General features: G+C 37.4%; 1 protein-coding gene and 1 pseudogene across 19 annotated transcripts in view; one reads left to right on the forward strand and one right to left on the reverse strand.

Moving 5' to 3' along the window:
- The window catches only part of NCKAP5 (NCK associated protein 5), a 909219-nt gene that overhangs the window by 378404 nt on the left and 502855 nt on the right, over positions 1 to 27960 (forward strand). The gene's annotated exons all lie outside the window — the stretch shown is intronic.
- LOC118614837 lies at positions 11942 to 12060 on the reverse strand (annotated as a pseudogene).

Consider the following 27960-nt stretch of genomic DNA (forward strand, 5'->3'; position numbering starts at 1 on the left):
TCTCCTTTAATCCCAGCAGCAGGAATTTTAAATAGCAGGGGTTCTACCTAAAGGCCCAGTAATGCTCACCAATCTCACTTAACCAAAAAGTAAAAGAATCTTACAAATCATCCCAACAGCTGATGGAGCTTTAAGACACAGAATAAACAATTCAGAAGAAGCCTATGAAGCTTAGTTATAGGAATGTAGCTTGTAAAAGATAAGTGACATGCATGTACCATGCACATTATCAGGAAGTCATCATGGGGAGAAACTTCATTCTGAAACCGTGGCTCCTCAGTGAACTGCTGGTTGCTGGATGTGGAAACTTTTCAGGGTTCTGGACGGTTGCCTTATCCTTGGGCATAAATGAGATGAAAGTGTTAGCACAAAGTGGCTGGGAGTCTAGCAAATTAAGCAAAATGAGTAGGCAATGAAGTTACTTTCTTTAGCTACAAGGCATTCTTGGGATATCTTCAAGTTTTCTAGTATATATTTACTTTAGAAATGGAGTAATTTTCTGTACTTAGAGCATAAAAATGACTTTGTATGCCTTGTCTGAACCACATGAAGACAATCAAGGCTTGGATCAGTTTTACCCACTAATTTGAAAACAGGGGCTATCTCAGGTGGATAAATGGCAGTTTCTCCTTTTTGTTATTTACAGTCATGCACCACTTAACGACAGGGATGTATTCCGAGAAATGTGTCCTTAGGTGATTTTATCATTGTGCTAACATCATAGAGTGCACTTACACAAAACTGGTAGTATAGCCTACTACCATGATTGTATGTGCTATACTTTAATACAACTGGCAGTGCAGTAGGTGTGTTTGCACTGGCATCACTACAAACACGTCAGTAATGTCTAGAGCTTCAGTGTTACTACAGCTACTATGTCACTAGGTGATAGGAATTTTTCAGCCTCCCTCCCTTTTTTTTTTTTTTTTTTCTGGCTTCAGTATAATCTTATGGGACCACCATCCTATATGTAGTCTGTCATTGACAGACACATCATTATACGGTGCATGATTGTATAGAGAGAATGTGCAGAAGGCCTTCTTGTAGATTTATTCATTTTCTCATCTCCTTCAACACAGAGGGCAGTCGTTTTTTATTTCTCAGCTGTGAATATCATTTATGACTTTTCTTCAAAATGATTTCTAGAATTTCATCTGATACTTATAAGATTGGGTTGCCCTTTCAAATATAATGCTAATCCTCTTGTTTATCATTTGGAGAAGTTTTATTCAAAGAAATTTTACAAGCAAAGTAGTATACCATAGGGAGCTTATTATGGCCAGGAGGCTGGCTGTGTATATGGCAAGGTAACACATAAACCAAGAGGATAATCATAGGGTAAGTTCTATTATTAGGAAAGAATGGAGATATCCAAAGAAACTTTTTATTGTTTAGTACCATGAGGCTTTGTGGGAGCTTTTAGATGTACAGAGTTGTTTTTTGTTGTTTTTTTATTTTTGTTTTGTCTTGGTGGAGAATTTGTTACTCAATCCTATTACAGCCGCCTTTCTGTATCCACAGGAGATTGGTTCCAAGACCCCACCAGATACCAAATCCATAGGTGTTCAATCTCTTATATAAAATGGAGTAGTATTTGCATATAACCTATGCACATTGCTTCCTTGAATTTACACTCTTCCATCTTCCTTCTCCCAATGAAGTCTGTTTTCAATGTCTCCTTCAGCTCAGACTTCTTGGACAGTAAGTGGTAATGCATAAGTAAACAGTCTCTGTGAATTCATTGTTCATCTCAGAGTAGAGCTATTTTAAATTACTTCACATGAACAGAAGTACAAAATGCTTTAAGGAGGATACCAGTGCCTAGGTTCTCAGGTACTGTAGCAGGTACAGAGTTTTGATAAAGGCAGAGAAACAAGTTATTTTATGCTGTGTTGGAAGATGTCGAAAATATGTACTAGCACTTACCGCTGTCAGTCAGACTGAGGCTTCTAAGTGGACTGTGGACTTGGAGTGTTATTAAGACTGAATTTTTCACAGCAGGCAGTTACAAGTTCAAATTTGATTTGGGGCAAGGTTATTAATCTTTTTAACTGTCCTCAGTTTCCTTACCTATAAATATATTTTAAAAAACCTATTATATACATTTATAAGTTGTTAAAAATAAATTCTAACATATATCGAGGGCTTGGAACAGTACCTAATGTATAAAAAGATTTTTATATGCTATCTGCTATGGTCTCTTAGTGTTATTTTTATATTGGTTGGGACCTAATAAGATTGACATTTTCACATTCACCTCATCTCCCAGCACCCCACAGAAAACAACTATTACAGGGAAGTTATAGCAATTACAGCTGCTTTCAGAAGGAGCATGTGCTTTCCACATGTATGAGGGGAGATGATATCCAGTCTCTCTTTGAGATGTGAATACTTTATAAGATAAAGCTAGAAAGTTTCAGTTAACATTAAATTCATCAAATGTCTGAGAAAGTCACTGTACTGGCAGCAGGAGATGCACAGATAAAATGCAATTCTAGTCCTCTGGAAGAGAGGAATATTGATAAGAGATAATAATAACAGTATAATACTAAGTATCATCAAAATAAAGACACCTGTCACTTACCAAGCCCTGCTGTGTGTCAGACACATTATTTATTAAAGGCAGCAGTCTTGATATCTGTGAGATGGATATCATTTTTTCTGTTATAGAGATATATAATAAGGTGAACTTTAGTTTCATAGTGGTGTTATTAACAATATACTGTGGGTTGCAAAGGAGTGAGTTATCCTTACCAGACAAACCTACCTCAGATGGTTTTTGCTTGTGCTTTGAATGAATTTTTTGGAAATGTTGAATGCGATTTATTTACTAACTGTATTATCCATGATTTTATTTAGGTTCAACACTCTCTTGATCTTGCCTACACCCTGTTCATAGCATTATAGAAATGAGAGAAAGAAAAGACTGGGCTTTGTTCACTAGCCAGCAAAGAATTTATTCTCTTCCCTTTCTCAGTTCTTTATTCATTTTTATTGCAAATGCCTCTAAGAAAAATATCTTACTTCCCTTGGAAGGTTCTTTGTTAGTCTAATGACCATGTTATCATCAATAACCTTTCTAATTTATTTCTTTTTTTTTTCTATTACGTGAGATTTAGGCTAGCAACATTTTCTCCAATTTAATTCCTATCAACTTTTATAAACACACATGTGCATGTGTCTGATGGTAAATTATAAAACAACGTAGATTTGTTCAGCCCATTGTTGTAATAGTTACATACAGTCCGTAACACATTTCACCTGATGCAAATTCAGATCAGCTTGACTTCTAGACTGTTATTTTGTTTTTCCTTTTAGTCACTTCTTGTTATGTTTTTTAACCAAAACATGTTAATATTCTAATATTGTAATGTTCTCCCACCTCCTCCCAAATGACAAGTGTCCAATCCCAGCTGTCACTCTCCATTTTTTTTCCTATTGAAATGATATAAAATGGCCTATCTTCTCAAATTTCTGGAGTAGTGCTTTTGTATTAGGAACCCTAAATTTGCCTAAATTACTGTAACATGAATAGGGAATCACATAAGATAAGCTATCTAAATATTTTATTGTGCATATGAATTTTAATCTTTCATAATGATATTTTTAAGGGAAATAGATTTAACTCAAGAAGATTGATCTTTACAACCCATCATCTACTGTGTTCCAGTTTAAAGGAATCATAGCAACAAAAATGTTTCAGCCAAACACAGAATTTCTATGCACAGCCAGAAGACCTCTCTTCCTGCCTTATTTCATTCACTTGTTCATTCATTAGTTGATTCCACATACTGTTAATTAGATACCTACCATGGATCAGGCAATGCATTGGACTTAGAGTTACTATGTCCAGTGTCCATTATTAATCTAATATTGAATATTTAATGACATGAAATCATTAGTCCTCAAAAGAAATAAGTAAACAAAAGAAACACACAACTTTGACAGTGCACTTCTGCCCACTTCCTGTTTTTGACAGCTTTTAGGTATTACTTATTTTAGGCTATCTCATCCTTGTTACATCAATATGCTAATTAAAACTGTTTTTTTTTTTTCATTTCGTTAAGACTTTCAGAACTTAGAAACCTTTGTTCTTTTGTGCCTGAAACTTTATCCTGATTTTCTCTGAGACATTTCCAGTTGTTTTTATTGCTCAGAGATCAGTGCCTAGTAGCTATTCAGTAAATATTGTTGAGTAGAGGGCAGGAAGAAAATTAAGTAAGGAAATTTAGGCATTTACTGTATTAGGAATTAGAAAACCATCTGATTTGGATTTAACATACCCCAAAAAGGCCTATCCTTTTTCTTATCCTCCTGAAAATCATCATATCTACCTTAGATCAGATTAGGGAACATGTTTTCCTTTTTAGTAGACAGTCCCTTTTAGGGTTTGCTGTGCATGGTCTTGTGTCTGTGGTTTCACTTTAGACATTTCAGCATTGATGATTATTTTGTAGAAATTTGGGAATTCAGTGCTTTATTGTGGACATCCCTCACCCACTTTGCTAAGTTATGATCGCTCTGAGAATTTCATTCTGCCTTAACAAGATCCCCCTCTTTCTCTTCCTACACTGACTTATTTAGAGAAATCCATCTTATTTTCATTAAAATATATAATTTATTTCATATGTGGCATTGCACAAGACCTTGCCTCAGACTTCATGAATTCATAGGATTCATAACTATGTTATAAAATATAATTAATTATTAGTTAGTTATAAAATTATAAAATACAAATGCCCTTAAGGAATTTATAATCTATGTGGAGAAATCAGACACAGACCTATAAGATACCAAAAACACTGAGTATGAAGCTGGTGGAATTGAAAAAGGAAATCAGCATAAACAGGAGGTTGGAACGTGAAGGGCTGGGGTGGTTGAAATGGGCTTTCAGGGGAAGGAGAGCGTAAGCTGACCCCAGCTGGACTTGGACAGGGAGAGAAAGATCTCGTCAGGAGAGGGCTTTCCCTCAGGTCCTGAGGCAGACACTTGGGCAGTCATGGAAGAGGAGTGGGAACTAAGGATGGTGAGGTTGTGGGTGATGCATTAATATGGGTCAGTTCACGCACACTAACCAACGTGGACTTCATCTCCTGAGCTAGCATGTCCAAAGACATCTCTATGGACTAGTATTTCTGCTGAGGTGTGTTGGTCAAACAAGTTCCCATGGTTGAACAGTAAGAAAAGCTGAGAGAAAGTTTTTAAGATGTTCTCTTCTACAGAAGATCTCAGAGGCTTTAATATGCTAATCCGCATTGTTAATCTCTTAAACTTTCCCCAAATATTTTTGATCACCGAATTCATTTCTATTGGAGCATCTTGGGAGGACAGTTGTCTGTGGTACCTCGTTGGGGGAAATGGTGTTAGAGGCCATTGATGATTTTGAGTCAGAGGCTACATGAGTGAAAGGTGTTAGGGACGTAAAACTGAAAATGATACATAGTGGGATCTGAGGAGTTCCACAGGATGATTAGGACACTGGCTTTGTCCAGTTGACACAGTAACAGCCTGGCTTAGAGGGTGACATGAAAATGGAAAAGAATGAATAGATTGCATGAGTGATTAGAGTGCATAAACCCCACTGTTTTTCAAATGACCAGATGAAAATGAGTTGCCAAGGTGGGAGAATCAAGAATGGCTCCAAACCATTAGATTCTTTTGCATTGGGAGCCTCATGTAGCAAACTCTCTACAGATTTCTGAACTTCTGTATCTTCTACATGCCAGTCAAAAGCAATGAAGTACTCCTAATGGACTCTAAACTTGATGAGAAAGTGGTGTCTTTGCAGGCATGTACCTTTTTGGGGTGGGGTGGGGGGAGGTTCCTGATAGTCCAAATGCTCCCTTAATAAAAATGCACTGAAAACATAGCCCAGCCATTTTAAGCTACATATCAGGTGTAATATTGCCATACATGACTTTGTGTAGTTATTAGAACTGCCTGTACTGGTATGGCCTATGCGCACTAAGGGAGTATCTACAACACAGAGAAGAGACTCCACACCTGCTTTTGGGAATCTAGTTAAGGGCACTTTTGGTAGTTTTCTTCATCATGGGGAATTTTATTAGAAATGACAGTGGGCACAGTATACAAGTCATACAGATCTTGCTGCCAGCTCCCTTGAGTTTATTCATCTATAGAGATGCAGAGATTTCAGTGTATGATGTTGAGTTCCATCATTTGTCTGTTTGGTCTCTCAGGACTGAACTATAGGTCTGTCCATCACAGTCTTCACATTCTTTTTAATCTATGTGCAGGAAGTTATGCATCTGGCTTTTGGTTTTCACATCGGATTACACAAAACAATGATTTTTCTTTTCCCATGACTATTTTATGTTTTTGAGAAATGTTCTTAACACTCCTTTCTAAAGCCAGCAGCAGTATAAAGCAATGATATTAAATGAAAAGCTTGGCCACTTTTTCTCTAGAAGTGTTCATTGGAGAAATTAGTTATGATAAGCTTCCCAGTTATCTTACATATTATGAATATAAATGCATTTAACTGCTTAATTAATAACTTATTCTTTAAATTTATTTATTTATTTCATTTCTGTACTTATTATACCTCTGTTCATGTGTTTGGGAGTTTGCAAATGATTCAGAGTAGAAGCGGTCATTAGCATGAGTATTGTTGTATGTTTTTCTCTGCTATTGTTTGCTGTTCCATAAAGTGTCTGAATCCTTTTGATTCTCCAATTATATTGCTTATTTGTACTTCCCATGGCCTTGAAAACCCAGAGATGTGTTTCATTGTGCTTTTTGCTTGACAGATCTCTGCCCATTGGTATTTTATTGTTCAATTAACTGTGTTGTGTAGACATACCAGTGTCCTTGAGCACATTGACTACTTCAGGCTAAAGAAGTTCATGTTGATGCCCAAATTCCAAATTCTTTGTGTCTATATTGGCTAAACCTGCTATATAATTTCAAAATTCCTCCTTTCCCTTTGTGGGTAGTGATTGTATATGTTTCACGAGTGTGTTATATACTGATGGCTGCAGGGAGGAAAAATGGGACCACTATGATATGTCTAGCCTAGTTATGCAGTTATTATTATTTAGTTAGTTGGAATTAAATGACCTTTTCTTGCAAATGAATCTAGAAGAGAAGACTTAAAGGATGAAGGAAACAGACAGAAGGCACACCTTAGAAGGAGGAATCTATCTGGGCACAGTTGTCAGTGAATGACTTCTAGTATGCTAGATTTAAATGGGAATTTTTGCTTTGTTTTAAGCTATAGAAAATGTTTTTCATTTTATTAATTGTATAATGATCATTAATGATATGTTATCAACATATGTGGCCACATTCATTTTCTAATTAGATAGTTATAATGCACTCAATATTTTTATACTTATTTTTCTTTTTTAAAGCCGCAATTGACTATGCTTGTGAGAATATTAACCCTGACATCTTAAATATGGATTTAAGCGTATTTTCAGTCTCATACATGTCACTTGGCAAAATAAAAGCAAATGTGAATAATACATTATTAATATTCATAATAAAACAATTGTAACAGCATTTTAGGAATGTTGGAACAAAGACACAATCAACCATAATTACTATACAATATTTGTTATTTTGTGGGCATAACTTTTTAAAATGGGATTCTTAATTTTAATGCAGAGTTTACTGACTTCCTCCTCACAGCTTCTGTTTTTATGTAATTAGTTTTAAGAAAAGTGTGTAAGGTTCCCTTTTGTTCAGTGAACAAAGGAAAATGTCAGCATAAGTATAAACATACACATGTATTATACATGTTATATATTAGCATAGAGATGAGTACCATTACCCAGAAACTAAGTCACATATTCAGATAGACCAGGTGATATTTTTAACTTTTTCCTTGACTTATTTAAAACTTTTTATTATGGCATTAAACAAATTACTTTATTAGTCTTAATTTATCTATCGTTCCTTCTTCTTTGAAATAGAAGTCACAATATTTAGTTTATTTGTATACTAGAAAATATATATGATTTGGGGCCTTTGGAAAAATATCATTTAAATCTTTGAGAGAAAGCGTGCCCCTTACCACTTGTCATTTTATAGTCAGAACTTGGTACATATCTTGTTCATCATTAAAACCCTTATTTTTAATTCTATAATTTAAGCTGTATGAATTTATCTTGTTCTGAGTACCAGTGATACCATTTGTTTTCTAAAACAAAATAAGAGCTGTTAAAAGAATTCTAAGTAATGACTTCAGAGGACTATTGTAATGCTCTTAGCTGCCACTGCCCACCCAAGGGGCAAAGAGTTTCTCTTTATGAGAATTCTTATATCTTATTTATAGAACAGATAACTTCACGTATTTACTTATTGCCTGACAGTCTATGTAGCTATGGTCTATTTTGTACTTCATTCCTGCTATCCAGTACTACTAGGAGACCTCTCTCTGCCTGTCAAGACTGTGAGTCTTCTCCACACACATTCCCTAAAGCCATCCCTTACACTATCCCCTGCCCCTAACCCTAAACAAAACTCACGTAAGTCAGTGGATCAAAGGGATGGGAAATATAGCCAAAAGTTTTCTGCTTATCATTGCTTTGCCTCCAAAAATATTAGTAAAGTAGTGATATATTACATAGTTATCTTTGAGTTTGTTTATTTTCGATTTTTAAAAAAGCGGTGTATCCCAAAGCTCTGAAAATAATACAGTATTGTATCCTGTAAGGAAGCAGGAAAATACAAATAGGAACTTCTGTGATAACTATGAAGTGGTGAAAACTCAATTCAACAACCTCTCTTCACATTTAATTGGACCTTTCTTCTTTTTTTGTTTTGCAAAAGTCTCATTCAATATATCATTTTGATCCCACAACAACCACACATATCTAAGAAGTCACTTTATTATTTTCACTTTTATAAAAGGAAACTTTTTTGGTAATCAAATTGCTTGTTCAGTTTCGCACAGCTAGGGATTAGGTCAGAAGTTGAGTTCAAGTCTCCAGGATTCAAGTTGAAAGTTATTTTCACTGTAACACATGGCTTCCATTTATGTTATTTAAAATAAGTGCCTAAGAATTAGCAACAGATTTTTCTTGTTGTTGTTGTTCAACCTCATTCTCCTCCTCTTTGTCAGAGACTGGTAATTATGTGGTTCTTTTTGTGTGAAAAGTATGGCACAGTTATTAAGAAAACGAGTTTTGCTCTTGCAGCTGAGTTTCAAACTCATCTCTACCTAACCTTGGATAACTTACTTAACCTCACCCATGTGTAAATTGGTATCCTAACGCCAATCCCAAACTACTATAGTGAAGATTAATTTAGAAACTGTATATGAAGGGGGAGGCATGTAGCGGTGGTTCAGATGGTGATAGCCCTCCCTTCTTCTTCATCTTCATTGTTACTATAGTCTTTTACTGCATAATAAATAATCCCTAAACTTAGAGTTTAAAACAACTACAACGGATTCTCAAAATATATCCTTTTATTATAACATTGATGAGATGCCATAGGAACTTATTTGTTATGTCAGTTAGCCTATGGTAAATTGGTTTTGTTATACATAATTTCACTTAAGTTGTAGAATATATCTTCATTAAGTGAGGACTTACTGTAGCACTATGCTTTCCCAATTCTGGGCTCATCTGCATAGTTCTTCTGCTCCTCAAGGTATTGGCTGGGGCTGCAGTCATCTGGGGGCTCCATTGGGGTATAGTATCCGAGATGGCTCATCCACATCTGGTGCTTTGGTGGGAATGGCTAGAAGGCCTGATTCAGTGGGGTGCTGGGCTAGCTGGGTCTCTATCTCACTCTACACAATTTTTCCACATGGTCTCTCCAGCAGGATTTCTTACATGGTGACCTGGGTCAAAAATAGAGACTTCTAGACCTTCTTGAGGCTAAGTCCTAGAAGTGGCAGAATGTTACTTTCGCCATGCTCTGTAGGTTATAGGGATTTACAAGACCAACCTATTTTCAGTGAGGGAGGGGACTATACCAGGGCATGAATACCTAGAGGTCTGGGTCATTATGGGGCCATCTCTGGAGACCAACTGCTATAGTCATCATCATTATTAAAAAATATTTAGAGATTTTTTTTTTCAGGCTGGTGTATTGGGACCATGAATAAGACAATACCAATATTTCTCTGAACAAGTGTTTTATAGCTCTCCCTGGGAGATGCTGGAAGGCAGATAACCTGTTTGTTCTTCTAAAGAACGTGCTGAAGTCCAGCATTCTTTGTCACTATGAGGTCCACATGGTAGAGAAACTGGTGGAGCATATCTGTGTGGGGTTTGGTGATAATACCACCTCACATTTCAATTTATAATTTTAAACTACTTTTACATATATTTGCCCCTTTTCTTTTCTCTCACTGTGATACACATAGGTTTAGCCTATCTTCCTATTTTACAGATAAAGATATTGAGATCGGGAGTTTAAATGACATTTTCAATGGCACAAAGCTTAAAAAGACAGAAATAGAGTTCCAGCCACGGGCTTCTCCAACTGAGACATTGCATCCCCATCTTAGTTCCATTCTGGGGATAAATATGATGAGATAAGGTGGTAGGGTGGGAGGTGGGAGTGTCGAGGAGGTCTAATGAGTGGAGGTATTGAAAGGAAGAGTGGGGAAGTAGGTAAGGTGTGGACACACAGAATGTTTGCTGATTCTGCCACTTCTACTTTGTGAATTCTAGCCTTCACTATTCTACAGCTTTTAATTGTTTTTTATTTTGATTTTTTGGGGGGTGATGGGCAAGAGGAGGTGATATTCCATGGAACAAAGAATAACAGTTGCCTTAACTACTTTGTAGGCTTGCCATCACTGTTAAATAAAGTAGATCTTGTAAAAGGTCCAGCAGAGTGCCCAGCGTATCATTGATATTCAAGACATGGTAGTCCTTTTTTCCTCTTTCCCTATATTTCTTACGGAATATTTGCTTTCTCAGGCAAAGTCGAACATGAGTTATGTTTTGAAACTCATTGAGCATTATCAGTGTGCTTTGTGTCTTCACAATGAATGGAGAAATTCGGAGGTTGCTTGCCTGGTTTCCCATCAGGAATTCTGTTACAGATGCCAGGGAGAGGCAGCTTTGGAAAGGTGGGCACCTTTACTCTGAAACACAGACCAGTTATGCTGTAAGTGGGCTGGTAATGCAAATGAATCCCTCTGCCCAGAATGCAGCCGGCCCTCTTTACCTCACATGCCACAAAAGGCTCAGTCTGTATACCCACCGGGGCTTACCATCTGCTTGAGGAGGAAAGGATGGCGGCTTGCTTTTGTTAAAGGCTGCTTCAGAAGATTATTCTGGACATTGGGATGAATTCCACTAGCAGCACACCAGTCCAAAATTTAAGTTGGTAGGCATTGTACACTAGGACCGTGGATGCCTTCTGGACCGCCTTTTGGCTGATATTGAAAGAGAAGCTTTCTCCGTTTGCATTTGGTGGTGCTTCCAGGCAGCCTGACTCTGGTCTCAAAAATCACTGGTCTATAAAGGAGATGGCTGAGCTCGTTTGCAAGGATGTAGGGAAATTTTAGTGTATATTTCTTTGCCAAAATCAATGTCAGGACAGAGAAAATGTGTCCTTGTGTGTTTAAAAGAGACTGGTTCATGTCAGCAGTGCTCTGCTTACAGACCTCTGGTGGGTCGGAAGTTATCTGACCGCGCCGAGAGGGGCCAAGCTTCAGCCAGTAATGGGACCTCTGTGAGTTGTGATGTTGTTGGGAGTTTGTGTTTTTGTGTGTCTGCTTAGCTGTAACTAGAAGAGAACCCTGTGGTGAGAATGGAAGCTCAAAGAGTCTCTCTTATTCAACCACTTCTAGGCATGAGTACATCTAAACCAAAATGAGCAGATACGTTTATTTCTTCTTTTTTTATTTATTTTTAATTAATTAATTGATATTTTGGTGAGGCAACTCTTGGTTGACCTCATAGATTGCAAGAACCTTGACAGCTTGCAATCCCTTATTTTTTATTTTTTGCACTTACAGCACCTGGTCTTCCTAGGTGGTCTCCCATTCTAGGACTAACCAGGCCCAAACCTGCTTAACTTCCGAGATCAGACAGGATTGGGCTTCTTCAGGGTGGCATGGCCATAGATATCTTATTTTATTTAAAGACCTCTGGAAAAGTAATTTTAAAGCTTTACTGCCTGGGACTCTCTCCTCATTGCTAATATACATCTCTCCTATCTGAAAACCAAGCTTCTGTTCTGTCATTTGTTTAATCAAGAGATGTGGGGATTAGACTGTCATCATCCTCTGAATAATGATGCTCCAGGTATTGGAAGGACATTATTAACTCACTGCAACTACCTTCCCTCTACATTCTGCTGTTCTAATTTCTGAACTCAAGGTCTGTGAAATGATTTTTTTCCTAAAGAAATTAAAATAATATTTTACTGGGTTACATTCAAGGCCAAACATGATACTTCTTCATAGTTTTAGGGTCTAAACCTCCATTTCAGAGAACCACTCAAATCAACAAAATGAGGTTGATTATTCACTGGGCAGAATTATGCATTTATATTATATCCGGTCTTTACTGCTATTAAAAAAAAATATCTTTTCAAAATAAATAGTAAGAGTTTACATTTCTTTATTGACACTGATTTCATTTGCATTTTTAAGCTTTATTTGCATTTAGATTTGTATTAGGTAACAAACTTCTACTTTAGGTTAAAATTGGGTCCATAATGAAAGATTTTTAAAATTTTTTTTAAATTATTATTATTTTACATCCACTATGTGCTGGATATTCTGTTTAATTGTTTCCCCTAAGACTCCTATGCCTGATGAAGTCAAAGCCATGTCACCAAATAAGGAACAGTGAATTTACACAAGGGCTGACCTGTCCTTGGGAGCACTCGATGGCAATTATAGGGTCTCAGTCAAAATACATACATTTGTCTGTTTTCTGTTCCACTGCTCTGACTGTGACTAGCAGCAGATATTTGCTTTCAAGGCTCATAAAAATCTGGGAGAATTTGTTTCCAATGTGGGTTCTTTTCCACTGAGGAATTAGGAGACAGCGAGCTGCCCAGACGTACAGAGGCTTCCTGAGAAGCAGATGACCTGTCCTCTGCTTCCCCTCAAAGTCTCAAGAGGCATGCCAGGCATGGTCTCTTAGCACCCCTTAAGTGTGGAATGTGCCCAGGTTTATCTCTGCTATGAGACTGTAAACTCAGCCAAGGAAAACGTCATGCCCATCCCCATGCTGGATGCCAAGGGTGAGACACAGGGCTCAGACATCCAGAGTTGCCACTAGGAGTGAAATGTGAAGTGGGTCATTATGTTCTGCCTGTCCCCTCTTGCTTGGGGCCTGGGCTACTCACCAGATGGCCCACCCCAGGTCAAGTTTCTGCAGGGCTTGACGTCCCAGGGGCTGACCTGGCTGTACATGTCCTCCATTCTCCCAGATATGTTTCTCTCCATTGTCCCACTTTATCGAGGCACTACTCAGAGACAGCTCACTACGAGATGAGTTGTTTCTGATAAAAGTTTATCACATAGCCATCGGATTAATATGCGCTCTGACTGGGAAACATGCACATTTCATCAAAACCTCGAAGGCATGAACCCAGTGTTTTTCCTTGAGCTCTGGAGTCCATCCCCTGATATCATCTCAGGAATCTGATGTTTTTAGATATCCTGTCATTTCTGTTTGAAACCTCTCTTTTTAGATAGTAGTAAAAAAATAAAAAATAAAAAACAAAACAAACAAATGAAAATATTTGCTATGGCCTAGAGTTGGACCTGATTGGGCCTACCTTCTCCTCTGACTTCCTTTTTACTCACCCTCTTTCCTCTGCTTGCAAAGCACATTGCTATCTTCCTGTCTCCCTACTCCAGAATGAACCCATCTCCTTATCTTTCATGTCTTAGCTTAGGCTTCCTTCCTCCACAGAGTAAGTCAAGGCCCTCCCCAACTTTCTGATGATGTGTATCCATGTTCATTGTCTTCGTCATCTCCAGCTGCTATAACAAACACCACAGACTGGGTGGTTTCAACAGTGGACATTTACTTCTCATAGTTTTGGACACTGAAAGACCCAGGTTAAGGTGCTGGCCAATCTGGTGTCTCTTCCTGTCTTGCGGACTACTGCCTTTTTACTGTGTCCTTCTCGTGTCTCTTTTTATAAGGTTGCAAATCCCTTTCATGAAGCCTCTACTCTCATGCCTTTCATACCTCCAAAAGGCCCCATCTTTAAATACCTTCATATTGGGGATTAATTAGAGCTTCAACATAGAAGTTTGTGAGGGAAACACAAAATTCAGTCCACAAAAGGCATCAGGCATCATATGCCTCCTCTGTAGTTTTCATAACATTTGCTGTTACTTAATTTGGGTCAGATACCCACTTCACAAATGTAGAGATTGTGTCTCTAATTCTTTAATCAGTACCAAGCATAGAGCTGGCACATAGGAGGTGCTCAGTAAACATTGACTGGAAAGGAATAAGAAAACAAAAGAAGGATGCTGGGATCAGGTCAGGCTGGGGAAAGTGGTACCCAGAGCAGTCTGGGAAAGTGTATTAATTTCTTCTTGCTGCCATACCAAAACAAGTTAGTGGCTTACAACAACACAAGTTTATCACTGTACAATTCTGGAAGTCAGCAGTATGAATAGGTTTAGACGTTCCGAGGTCAAGGTGTTGACTCAGCTGCATTCCTCCTGGAGGCTCCTGAGAAGAATCCATTACCTTGACTTTTCCAGCTTCTGAAGGCCACCTGCATTCCTTGGCTCATGGCACCCTTCCAGCAATTGGATCACTCTGACCTCTGCTTCCATTATCAAATCTCCTCCTCTGACACTGACCTTCCTTATTTCTTTCTTACGAGGACTCTTGTGATAAACTTGGGACCACTCAGATAACTCAGGATCATCTTTCCATCTCAAGATCCTTAACTTAATCATATTTTCAAAGTCCCTTTGGCCATGTAAGGTAATATTTTCATAGGTTTCAGGGTCTAGGCCGTGGATATATTAATGGTGATAGGGGACATTATCTGACCTATTGCAGAGTTTTTGAGATATGGAGAGATGGTGTCAGCCAGAGCACGGCAAAATTATAGCCAGGAAAGTCAAAATATGCTCAAATCTCAGGAATAATAACTGTCAGAAAAGTCATGAAAAATAAGAAGAGGAACACATTTATGATGGGTTGAGCTGTTCTGGGCTAAAGTAAGAGGTCTGAGGCAGCAGGACCTTTTAACATGGGATCTGAAGGCTCACTGGTGGCATGGCGTTGCTTCCTTAGAGCGAGGAACACAGTGCTGGGTGCAGAGTCAGTGCTCAGCAAGGACTTGCTGATGGCCAGATGGAGTTCAGCTACATAGCGAGGCTAGAGTCTGATTTGAGTGATCCCCAAGTGTGTACAGGGTCCTCTTCTTGCTAGTCATCCATATAATCTCACTGACTGAGAAGGATGCTTTCAAATCAGAGTTCAGCCCAGACCAAGTACCTTGGGACTTGACTCCCTCTGGGAATGCATGGAGAATCCTTGGCCAGCCTGAGGTTGTCCAGAATGTATCTCCCCACCTTGGGGAAGTTGGCAACCATTGTGCTCTCTGTCATGAAACGGGGAAGGGAGCACCAGGGTCAGAAATGGGGTTGGCAAGGGAGGTACCTGTGGCACAGCATTTAAGGAGGTATCAGTCTGGAGTCAACTCACTGAGCCTTTCATCTATCCATTTGGGACCTGTGTCTGACTGCTACATTTGCAGGCGAGTGATACAGTTTCTTCTTCATTTCTGTGTATTCCGAGTTAATACCTGCATTGATGTTTCCTACAGTAGAGTTGTAAATTTAAAGGACTTCAATATATTGATTTTTATAGCAGAGCCATGATAATTACTGGCAGCGGTTCAGGATGTGATGGGAGGATATGGTTTATCTTCCTTTGGGGGATCAAAGATAAATAATTTAATAATGGTTACTGTTTTTGTTTTCTATTGTTACTGTAGCAACTTACTATAAATTTTTAGTGGCTTAAAACAATACAAATGCATTATCCTACAGTTTTGGAGGTCAGAAGTTCTAGAATCAAATTGTTGGCTTGTGTTGCATCTTGAGGGGAGAATCTGCCCCTTGCCTTTCCAGTTTCTTTCAGCAATGGGATCGCTCTGATCTCTACCTCCACCTTCCATTGTCACATCTCCTTCTGAGACTCCAACTCTTCTGTATCCCTTTTATAAGGACCCTTGTGATTACATGGAGCCCACCCAGGTGATCTAAGATGATCTCCCATCTCAAGACTCTTAATTTAATCGCACCTGCAAAGTCCTTTTTGCTATATAAATCAATAAATCCACACATATGGTTATTAGAATGTAGGCATCTTTTTAGGAGAGAGGCATTATTTTGCCAAATACAACCACCTAAATGGGAATATGAAGCCATCAGGGATGTGAGGTGGCGAAGGGGGTGCCTAAAAGGACATCCATAGCCCAGAATGGAAGAATGTAAAAGGATCTTCCTTGATAGAATCTGAGGAAAGGAAAACAATGAGGAAGTAAGATACTGAGAAACATGCAAAGGTAGTACCAATCTAAAACCCAGTGGTGAGGAGAGGATTATTTCTCTTTGAACTGAGAATTTATAAGTTGGAATTTGGAAAAGAAGGAATAGGTTTTCCCAACCAGCACAGGGTCTGTAGACAAGGCAGAAGAATGAACAGGAGCAGTCAGGGGTTCAATGTGTGCTCTGTGCTGGGTCAGGCTGAGCAAACCTATAAACAATTCGGCTGTATATAGAAGACAATTTTAAAGCTGAAGTGCAGTTCATTATTATTTAGTCTTGCTCCCACATTTTATAGATTAGAAATTTACAGCCTAGGAAGCTCAAATGAGTTGACCAGTGGCACATGGCAAGTTGGCGTCAGAATTTGGACTGGAAACCAGGGCTTTTGGCTGCAGTCCTGCTTTTTTTCCAATATACCAGAGCTTCTCTCTGATATTATCTCACATGTTACTGTCCCATATCCCATTCAGTGCGTACTGTAGAGGAAGAGCATGGGAGGGGAGCACGGGGTGAGGACACATACCCGCTAGTTTCATGCAAAACCGTCTTTGGTTTGATGGATCCCTCAGTGGTTTAGTTTGAAGAGGTGATGGACAAAAAGAAACCCTTTCTGAGTAACCTGTAGCAAAAGGTGGAGCACGCATGGCCCCTCTGTGATTGTGTGTAGATTAGGAATAGATAGTCCCAAGCAAAAGCCATGCACATAAAATCGCCCACTTAGTTGATGTAGATTTATAATTCCACCATTTTCTAAAAATGACTATTAATGAAATAAGGAGAGGTCATGTGACTGGCTGAGATGACAGCAACTGCACAGTGACAATTTCATTACTGTTTCCCCTTTTAACATTGAGCCCATTTTCTTCCTGGACAGTAAGAAGATAGTTTATCCAGAATATACATGCAGCTTTTTAGGGTGAATTCCTCAACTGTTTTGAACACTTCATTAGTAATGTGATGGGCCAATTAGTAAGGAATCAACACAAGGCCTTATTGGCAGAAGAACTGCAGATAACCCTGACAGGACTTTAAAAGTTTCAGTTCCCTTTCTTAATATAGTAACATATTTGAAAGTATTTTAGAGTAATTCTGGACTGAGTAACCTGAGCCAAACATGACTTTAAGTAGCCTCAGCAGAAAATAGGATGTGAGGGAGTGGGGGAGAATTGCAAAACCGTGGGTATAGGGAAAGGCAGATCTATGCAGAAGAGGAAGTGAATATATATTTGAGATATTCCATGTCTGCCTACTTCCAGGTCACCAGGTTTCAGAATGAATGAGAGCCTTCTCCACTCCTAGTCTAAGCTTCTCTAAAGAAAACATATATTCATATATTTAAGTGGGTCTTTAACTACTCATGGATATTCTCCCACAATAAATGCTTTGTGTAGCTGATTGGAATGCTTTTCTCCATAAGACCTTGGGTTTCTAGTATGTTTTCTTTTAAATTTGAAATGCTGGGGGTGGGTGCATGGGTAGAGGCTGCTTATGGAATTTTAATCTAATAGTGTAAAATTTGAAAGGGTTGGGAAGTTTTTATGTTATTTTAATTAAATGCTGCACAATTTTAAGGGGGTAGGAAATTAATAAAGAATAAAATTACTCTATGTAAAAAATATTTTTAACATTGTCACAGTTTTTATATCAACATCATTAATGGCACTATCATAAAACAGCCATTAGCTTCACTGAAACTAGATGTGTATAGTGAAAATGATGTTGAAACATAGTTATCAAGATAATTTAAAAAGAAGACAACTCACAGTCATGCCCCAAATTGCCAGTTATTTGACCCTTCAGTATATTATGTGTTTCTAAATAGAACATGGTTTAAAAATACATAGTAACATTACTTGGCAAAAGTGCAATTTAAATAATTCTATTTGCAAAGTCTCAACATTTGTTAGCTAGATCATGAGGGAAGAATTGAATATAGGAAATGAGTAAATTCCAGCCTCCTTTGATGTTATTGAAAGGAGCCCTGGTAAACAGGACATTTAGGAGAGGAGTAAATAACCTTAAGGCTTAAGCTGGAATTGGAGAGGGTCTGAATGTCGTTTTACTCTAGGCTTTTACTCTAGACCATCACTCTAGACTCAACAGCACCTGGCTGCTCATTCATTTACAGGACCTCTCTTCATCATTTATCATTCTTTGGCACACAGTCAAGACTTACCTTGTTCAATGCATTCTACAGAACACCTCTGGAGGAGTGTTTTTTTTTTTTTTTTTTTTTTTTTGACTGGAAACTACAGTAAGAAATACATTTTATATTTTAACACATATACAGTTGACCCTTGAACAACATGGGGGTTAGGGGCACCGACTCCCCACACAGTTGAAAATCTGCATATAACTTTGACTCCCCCAAAACTACTAATAGCCCACCGTTGATCAGGATGCCTTACCTATAACATAAAGAGTTGATTAACGCTTATAGTTTATGGTGTAGGTACAGCCACAGGAAAGAAAACACATGGGCCAATGACAATTACCTCATGAGATAAGAAAAGAGCAATGTAAAGAAGCAAACATTGTATTTCTTGGAGTGTATCAGGTAGGTTTAACAAATGTTTGCTCCTCATTGTTTGGGCATTATGACTCCTTGCAGTGTTATTCAGCGTTTTCTAATTTAAATCCATGGTATCAATCAAATATGATAGCTCCAGCTTGTAAATACCTGAACTAAAGCTAGAGAGGGCTTAGATAAGTTGAATCTGTTAAAAAATGAAGCCTCCAACCATGAAATCATGAGGCTAAGAAGTAGTTTTATTGTATATGGTTTGCAGGGAAGAGGACCAATTGGCCTTTAAAAGATAGTTTCCATAGCTACTGGGCTGAATCAAAAGAAAATGCTGTCACAGCATTTTTCCCTTGCTACCTTTACTGCTTTATGGTAAGCTACGAAGGCAACTATTTTTCAGGAGCCTCGTTATTCCATTGATAAAATGCTATGGAATACTTCAGTCATAGTGTCTGTTAGAAGCAGATTTGCTTTGTTGTGAGAATCTTGTCACAAAACCCAGATTTGACTAGAGCTGCCTTTCTATTCAAAAAAGATTTGTAGAAAAGGTACTCTCCAGATACAACTTTGTTGAGCAGCTTCCATCCAGTAGAAATTATACTTTGGGATTTAAAAAAAAATGGGAGCTACACTTAAATTACAAAAGAATCCAGTCTTTACTGCTCCTGACTTTTTTTTGAAGATAAATATGAAAATGATTTCTCAAAGGACTCTGAAAGTGATCCTTTTAGACTTTTTGTTATAATAAGATCTACCAAAAGCAATAAATGCTTAAAGTGTAAAAGAAACATTACTATGACATAGCTTCTTTTTTTATTATTTTTTTTATTTTGGGACACAAACTATACATTGAGTTATATCACATCACTCTATTTTATAGTCATCTAACATTTGTGCTAGAGTCATTCTGATCTTTTGAAGAAAGTACCCTGTAGGCCTTCTGTTAAAATTTTTTTCCTGATAATGACCTGCAAAGTACAAGAGGAAGAGGAATAAACATTCATTTTTGCTTTAATGTTTATTTGTCTCGCAATTTAGAATTGTACAATTTTTTAGTTCCTTTATTTTTCAGGAATGTTTTTCTAATTACTTATATTTCTTTTAAAGCCGCTAGATAAAAGCTAATTTCTAAGAAGGGTCTGGCTGATACCGCATGTAGTTGCTGTATTATTTTCAGGAGGATACCAAAGTGTACATTGAAATGGTTAACAGTGGCATCTTCGTTAGCCACCCACATCAGCCACCCTTGTAAACCCACAGCCCAATTCAGAAATGTGAGCTGGCTCAGCAAATACAACTTCAAGAAATACTCTGCAACCAGATTGCTCCTTTAATGGCCCTTATAGAAATTCTGGAATCACCACTGTTTGTCTCTGGATGTCACCTCCATGCCAGAGCCAGTTTTATTTTATTTTATTTTATTTTATTTTATTATTTTATTTTATTTTACTTTTAAAGCACATTTACTTTTTTGGATACAAAGCCATCCCCTTTTCTGTAATAGTAGACTGCGATATCAGGAACAAGTGAGAGTTGATTTTTCTGAATATCCTATTAGTTGTCTTTATTGTTACAAAAAGGAAAAAAGAAGAAAATGATATTTACCAAGTCAATTCTGACAGCATTGGTTATATTCAGAAATTGAATAATTTAAAATAGAGACTGATCATCTTTGTTTTTAATGTCCAGAGTATCACTATAATCCATATCATTCATCTCATCCTGAAGTTCAATTATCTAGGAGACAAGCCTAAGGAAGGCCAATTAGACAAAAACACATACCTGGGATATCTGAAAGACTGAGGGTGATTAGCCCCCTGCAGATATGGGGGAGGAAGAGAGAGCTATGTGGCAGGGGAGATAAAAGTAGGAGAGGAAAAAAAGCCATTTATTCTTCAGAATGAGAGGAGAAAGGATCACCAGAGACAGGTATATCTCACATCTCTGAGAACTTCTGTTGGAAATGAAAGCCAATCCCAGGATATGGATTGTTGCATCCGTTTCTGAGTACTATATAAGTGCCTGTATTTATAAATACAAATTATATTTTACAAACACGATGTAAATAAATCTTCCTGAGAAGCCCTAAAAGTCGGATTCCAGGGCTGGAAATCACCAGTGATTTTGATAATGTTTGTAAAATACTTTGAGCTTTTCAGCTACGGTATGAAATGTTAATGTAGATGCAATTTTTTTTATTTATTACTGCTGAGTGGCAGTGCTATTTCTGAAATAAAACCCAAAAGAGGGAGAGGGGGAGAGTTCTTTGACATTTGAGAGCAAGCAATTTCTGGAATGAAATTTCAGAAAATACCAATAGTTGTTTATAAGCATAGCACGGGAACGTTGCACAAAGCAAAGCATATGAGCTTCACTAAAACCTTCAGCTTGCTCTCTAAAAGCCTGTTTCCTTTGCCTGCTAGTCCCAGACTTGTTGTGGATTACATTCTAGGATAAGACAATGGGAAAGTAAGAAAGCTTAGAAACTTGTGATTATTTCTATATATGCCAAAATTTTAGTAGCTGATAATGTAGGGAGGGCGGATCAAGGGAGCAAAATGTAATCAAATGCTTTTATTTGAAATAAGGTGAATCTTCTATCCTGAATCAAAATAGAGGCCGACAGCAGCCGTCCAGTGCGTGCGTTGTAAATCACATTATTGGGGGCTGCTTGAAAGCTTCACCTAGTATTTCATGGGGAGGTGGTTGGTAGTGCCGCCATATGCCGGCTTGGGCCTGAGCCAGGGACGGACACAGGAAGCCTTTTGCATTCCAGCCGTCGACTCCTGCCTGGCAAAAAGCACTTTTTGTACGTGGTGTAAGTGGCCAAGTTATTTGTACACAATGGGAAGCTGAAATTTCATTTCCACATGAAATTAGTGAATAATGGCCTTCAAGACTCACTGAATAAGCATGCCCGAGACACAGTCAGCATTTTAAGTCTGTCTGTAGGACGCCAGCCATCTGGATGAAGAATAAACCCGTTATGTAGCTACTTTGGGGGCCTCAGACGTGAGGCATGGAGAGGGGGAAAGTATATGGATGCTGTACCAAAGGTTTTGCTTTTATCAGGGTTTGCTGTGGTCAAGATTTGTCACATCTGTGATTCCATATCTCTTGTACTGGCCTGGTTTACCAAACCACAGATGCATATGTCTTGATGTCCAATTGTAATGCTGTTTATCATGTATCTGTTTAATGATTTTATCTCACTCTTTTATTACATTTTATCTTTTCAAAATATATCTATACATTAATTTTGGACTTTAGGCTCCAAGAGAGTAGATTTTCTATCTGCATGACTAAGCTCATACCTACAGAGTGTACAATTCTAGAATTAGTACATTTAATGATGGTGAAATGCATGTTTTCCCCAAATGGTAATGATAAGATTTCCTTTACTGCTAAGTTAAAGATTTGTTCTTAAAAATACCTGAAACTAATATAAATAATGTTGAATGTAAACTGTAGTTGAAAAATCAAAATGGGTTTGGGGAAGGCGAAGGGGAATAAGAGGTTAGCATTTCCAGGTGTAAAACATATAAGTCAAGGGTATGTGATGTACAGCATAGAGAATATAGTCAATATTGTGATGGCATTGTACGGTGTCACATGGTTGCTGGGCTTAACATGGTGATCACTTCTTTTGGTATATAAATGTCAAATAACTATGGTTGGTATAGACCCAAAACTAGTATAATATTCGTTGTTAGCTATATTTTAATAAAAAATGTTTTAAAAAGATTAGTTGTTAAAATATGATTTGAGAAAATCTAATTTCATTGTCGGTAGAGTGTGATTTGATAAAATAAGGTCAAGGATATTTATTTTTATATAGTAAGATGTTGGTAATTTGTCTTTGTATAATAATTAAGGTAAAGCATGTGAACCAAAATGAGAAAAGCAGATGGAAACATCCCCTAGGTGAGTGTGAACATTTGTTCTGAAAAATAGAACAAGTGCCAGCAAGGTGTATAATCATTTTCTTTCAATTACACCTGATTTTGATTAGGAAAAAATGTTGGCAAATGGTTTCAGCTTTATTTACTTTGCTTTGGTTTCCATCAAAAATGCTTTGGAATTTTGCACATGAACAGGGAATAAATGAAAAATAGTGGCATTTGAAGGAAATCAGTTAATAGGCTACAAAATAATTCCTTGTTTGAAGAATTTGGGGGTGCAGGAAGAATCAGAACCTAGCTAGTACAATCAGATACCCTGACTTTCTAGTCTGGTTCTATGATAGAAAAGATTAAGAGTATACAGGAAGAAATGAAGTGCAAATGGGCTTTCTTGATTTGCTAGAATTCCATGGTATAGCATTTCACAGAATATATTATTCAAAATATGCATCGAGAACAGAATTATTTGTTTCATGCTTCTATGAATTTGTTGATGCGACTACTACTCTAAATAAATGGGCCATCAGCTGGAGTTTGCAATCCTTTTTCAATTTGAGCCATGCACTGAAAATGTATTAGTTATAATGGGATTTAGCTTATAACTTTATAGTGTGAGCTGTACACATTAATTAATTTTGAGGCAGCTGCTCATTAAAAAGTCTTTCTGGTAAACATAATAAGTGAACATATTTTGAAAGATGCCAGCATATGATGTATTAAATGGGTTTTGATAAGTGTACTTGGTTTATTTAATTGGTAGGTATGAAAAATTAATATTTATGGGTATCCAGCATGATTGACTGTAAATGGTATTTCAATACTAGTTTTTACATTATTGATTTTATGTATAACATAAAGACCTAATAAAGGAATTGTGGTTGGTTATTAACCTGAAATAGAAGATATATCCCATAGACTTACAGATCTAGAAGGGGACTTACAAGACCCTCTTTTATCCATTCCTCTTGCTTAGTAATAAGAAAACAAACCAGAGTGGTTGTGATTTATCTGGAATAGAAGGACCAGAAGCAAGGAGCTGAGTCTCTGATGCTTTAAATGCTCTCGTAGCCCTACCTGTTGTCAAACATAACTGCGTGGAGTCTTATCTAGGGAACAATGAGATAAGGTGAGAAGTGATCACAGAACCAGTTTATTTGGAAATAAAGGATGTTTTGCTTTGGAACGTACTCAGTTGGGACTGTCTAGAAAGGTTTTGGAGTCTTTTCTGGAAATTGTTTAAAGAAAGCCTAGACAAGTGTAAGTACTGGATGGCAGAGATAGTAAACTGAAAATAGGACAAGAAGATTTCTTCATCTGCCTTCTCATAGCTATGATTTCCAGATTGCTTAAAGTGACTTAGTTTTTCCATCCAATGTTATGATTTCTATGAAGTTGCATGTTAAATTCACCCCATTGCCCGCCCCCTCCCCCCCGCCGCCCCACAAGACCTACACTGTGAACATATTTGAGTGTTCCTTCTGGATGCGAGGACCTCCAGACGTACTTCTGCATTCATTTCCTAAGCCGTGGGTAAAGGTACACTCAGAATCACAATCTTGTAATAGTGCTGGAAATAATTTAATTGACTTTTTAACATATGTTTTCTTTTTGTTATATTCAGTATTTTATTCCTTTCTTTGAGGGCTGTATTGTTTGGCTTTGGATTTGGAATAACGGCACTGTAGTCTGCATACATTTTGAAGAGTTAAGATGGTGAATCGATGTCTGTCGCAAAAGGCACCTGCCCACTCGGGCAGCTGCCTCTCAGAATAATGTTGAAAGGAAACCTCCCAAATAAATGTCGTTCTCTCCATTGACTCATTTAACCACAGCACCATGCAAGAGAGAAAGACAGATGAGCACAAGAATGTAAGGGAGGTAGGGAAGACATATCGGAAATGTGTTAGAATGTATTAAGTTGTGGTAACATCTACATCATTCTTTACCAAAAAAGTAAGGTAGTCATAATTTTATGTAATAAGTAGAGTAGACTTGGTCACAGTAACAAATAAATTCTCAAACTGTAATGGCTTAGTTGATAAATATATCTTGCTTATATAATAAAACTGGGTGTTTATTCAGATTTAGCGGAGAACTTTCTGCCACACAGTTATTAAAGGACCCAGGCTGACGGAAGCTCTACTGTGTTCAAATTGTGGATGCCAAGGTTGTTCTAGGGTTCTTTCTTATCCCAGTATCCCAGAAGAGGGAAACTGCATGGAATCATCTGTAGATTTTTACAGATCAAGATTATGGGTAGAAGAAATCCCTGCACTTAGCGTTCGTTGGCTAGAATCCTAACTGCAGAGGAGGCAGGGAAACGTAGTTTATTTTTATGCCCAGAAGAAGAGGAAATGGATTTGAGTAAATAGCTAAGAATCATATATAGACACACACACGTGATAAAATTTAATTCATAAATTAGATAGAGTAAGAAATTAACAACAGTAACTAATAATAAAATAGAACAATTATAACAATATACTGTAACAAAAGTTCTGTGAATGTGGCCTGTCTCTCTCTCAAGATATCTTATTGTACCATGCTCACCTTGTCGTTTAAAGGAAGCAATTTACAAAGGCTTCTCTTTGGCATCTTCTAATTACCCATATTAACTACTCTTGTGCTTTGGGGCTGTTATTAAGTAAAATAAGGGCAACTCGAACACAAGCACTGGGATACTGTGACGACAGATCTGATAACCAAAAAGTCTACAATGTCGCAAACAGGCAGGGGGTATGTACAGAGTGGAAACTCTGGAACAAAGGGATGATTCACCTCCTGGGCAGGATGAAGCAGGGCAATGCGAGATTTAATCATGTTACTCAGATGGGCACAACTTAAAACATGTGAATTGTGTATTTCTGGAGTTTTCTATTTAATATTTCGGACCGTGGTTAATCCCGGATGACTGCAATCACGGAGAGTGAAACTGCGGATAAGGAGGGCTGTTTGTTGTATGTATGCGTGTGTGTGTGTGTGTGTGTGTATGTGTGTGTGTGTGTGTAAATAAATAAAAAGCTTTGTTTTAAATCTGTCTTTAGATTGAATTAGTGTCTTTTGAAAGTTTAACAATGCAGTTTACATTTGAATTATTGAATCTTATTACTTTCTTTTTTCTGCTCACTCTTGATCTATGATTGAATTCTTTTGTTGTTTGACATATGCCCTTATAGATGTCCTAGTCTTTCCTTCTTTCTGGTTCCCCTCTCTAGTGCCTAGAGTAAGGGCACTAAGAAGGCAGAGGGCACTAAGGAAAGAAGCCTGATTAGAAGTAGACTGTTAAGTTCACTTTAAATACAGCCCAGTTGGTCACTGTGGGCAGAGAGGTGCCTCATTCTCAGCAGCAAGGCCTCTGTAGCTCTGAACTTTCCAGACATTTATTGTGCGGGCCCTCGTTGGCAATGGCCTGCTAAGTGGTTGTGTCCTCTCGACTGGTCCTGTTTTTCTCCAGCATCCTCAAATAGATGAACTATTCAGATCCTAAGTCTGAGAAAGGACATACAGTCACATAAATATTGTATTCAAAGCAGAAGGAAATGAGAAAGGCATAAAATAGATGCTAATAATGTTAAAGTGTCACTTCTAAGAGAGAAAGTAAAGTGACTAAATTTTCTGTTGTATGACTAAGCCAAATAATTTTGGGATAAGGGAAATCATATTCTCTCTTACATGAGAGCACAGGACAAGTTTCATTGGCAAAAGTGAGGGCACTCTGCTTCAAATGCCTCTACCAGCCAGAAACGCCACAAGTAGCAGCTTTACCTTCTGGCTAACTTAGTTACTTTAGATTAGCTTTGGTTAGATGGAAAAAGTGACTTGACAGTGAAGATGAAAGGTGCTAGTTCAAACTAGTCTGAGTTAGCAAGGTCTCTCCTCCCACTCCTGTGGGATTGTAGCTGCATTATTTTTCAGGTATTCCTGTTAACTAGAACTGAGCTGATAAAGCGGTCCCTGGAGAAAGCTTATTTTAGTATGTAGCAATGAGGCACCTTTTTAAAGGGTTATTGTCAAAGTACCAGCCTCATTTCAGTAAAATTTTTCTTCCTTTGCAGTTGCATCTTCAATTGTATTTATCATCTCGCAATTCATTTCTTGAAAAGTCTGTCTTACCTACGAGATTGTGAGTTTCATAAAGGCTGTTCTGTGTTGTGTTCTCCTGGGAATCTCTGATGGCTGGCCCAGAACAGAACTCAATAAATGCATATGGAATTGATGCATATGAATGAATAAATAAATAAGTTGTGTGTAAATAGATGCTTTCAATATCTTGAAAAGCTTTTTTTTTTAAAAAAAAAAAATTCTTAATACAGTTTTCTAAAACACAAGTCTCCTTTAGTATCATTTTATTGTTATTTTATTCATCTAATATAATAATTAAAATATCTGCCTAGGCTCTTGATTCTTAGTAAAATATGTATTAAGTGGTCTTATCTCTACCAAGAAAGAATTACTTTGTTACACTTTTACACACAAATGCACACAAATCTCTTTCTGTTTAGGGATAACTTAATTTGTTTTATATAATTAGTCAAGGTATTACTATTTTTAAACTAAGACATATTGATGCTTCCTAAAGTTAAATTCCCTAGATTCATGGACTAGGAGCATTTCTTATAGGCGAGTTCCTGTTTTTATGTGTGCTTTATGTTATAACCCTGTATTTGTTACTAATAGGACAACTATTATTCAATTTGTAATTGAAACACAAGTAATACACTTGTCACTAACATGTTCAAGTTTGAATTGCCATTTTAATTGGATTTGTCCGAAGGCTTATGCATAAAAGACTGTGATTTTCTAATTAGCAGAGTTGATAGAGTATTTTCTGACAATATTAGCCTGACCTGGAACTCGAATGCCTTTTAATTCATTATAAATATCTTAATATTTCTAACTTGTACCGATATATTGATGTTAGTGATACATTTGAATGAAATTTACATTTTATATTCTCTTCTGTGAAATATAGTAAAGTTGAGTTTGATATTTTCAGTTGTGTTGTGTGTAGACACTTAAGAGGACACTGATTATAGGTAGGTAAAATTCCTTGA

The sequence above is a fragment of the Rousettus aegyptiacus genome, unplaced genomic scaffold, assembly GCF_014176215.1.
Source record: "Rousettus aegyptiacus isolate mRouAeg1 unplaced genomic scaffold, mRouAeg1.p scaffold_m13_p_2, whole genome shotgun sequence".
NCBI classification, from domain to species: Eukaryota; Metazoa; Chordata; class Mammalia; order Chiroptera; family Pteropodidae; genus Rousettus; species Rousettus aegyptiacus.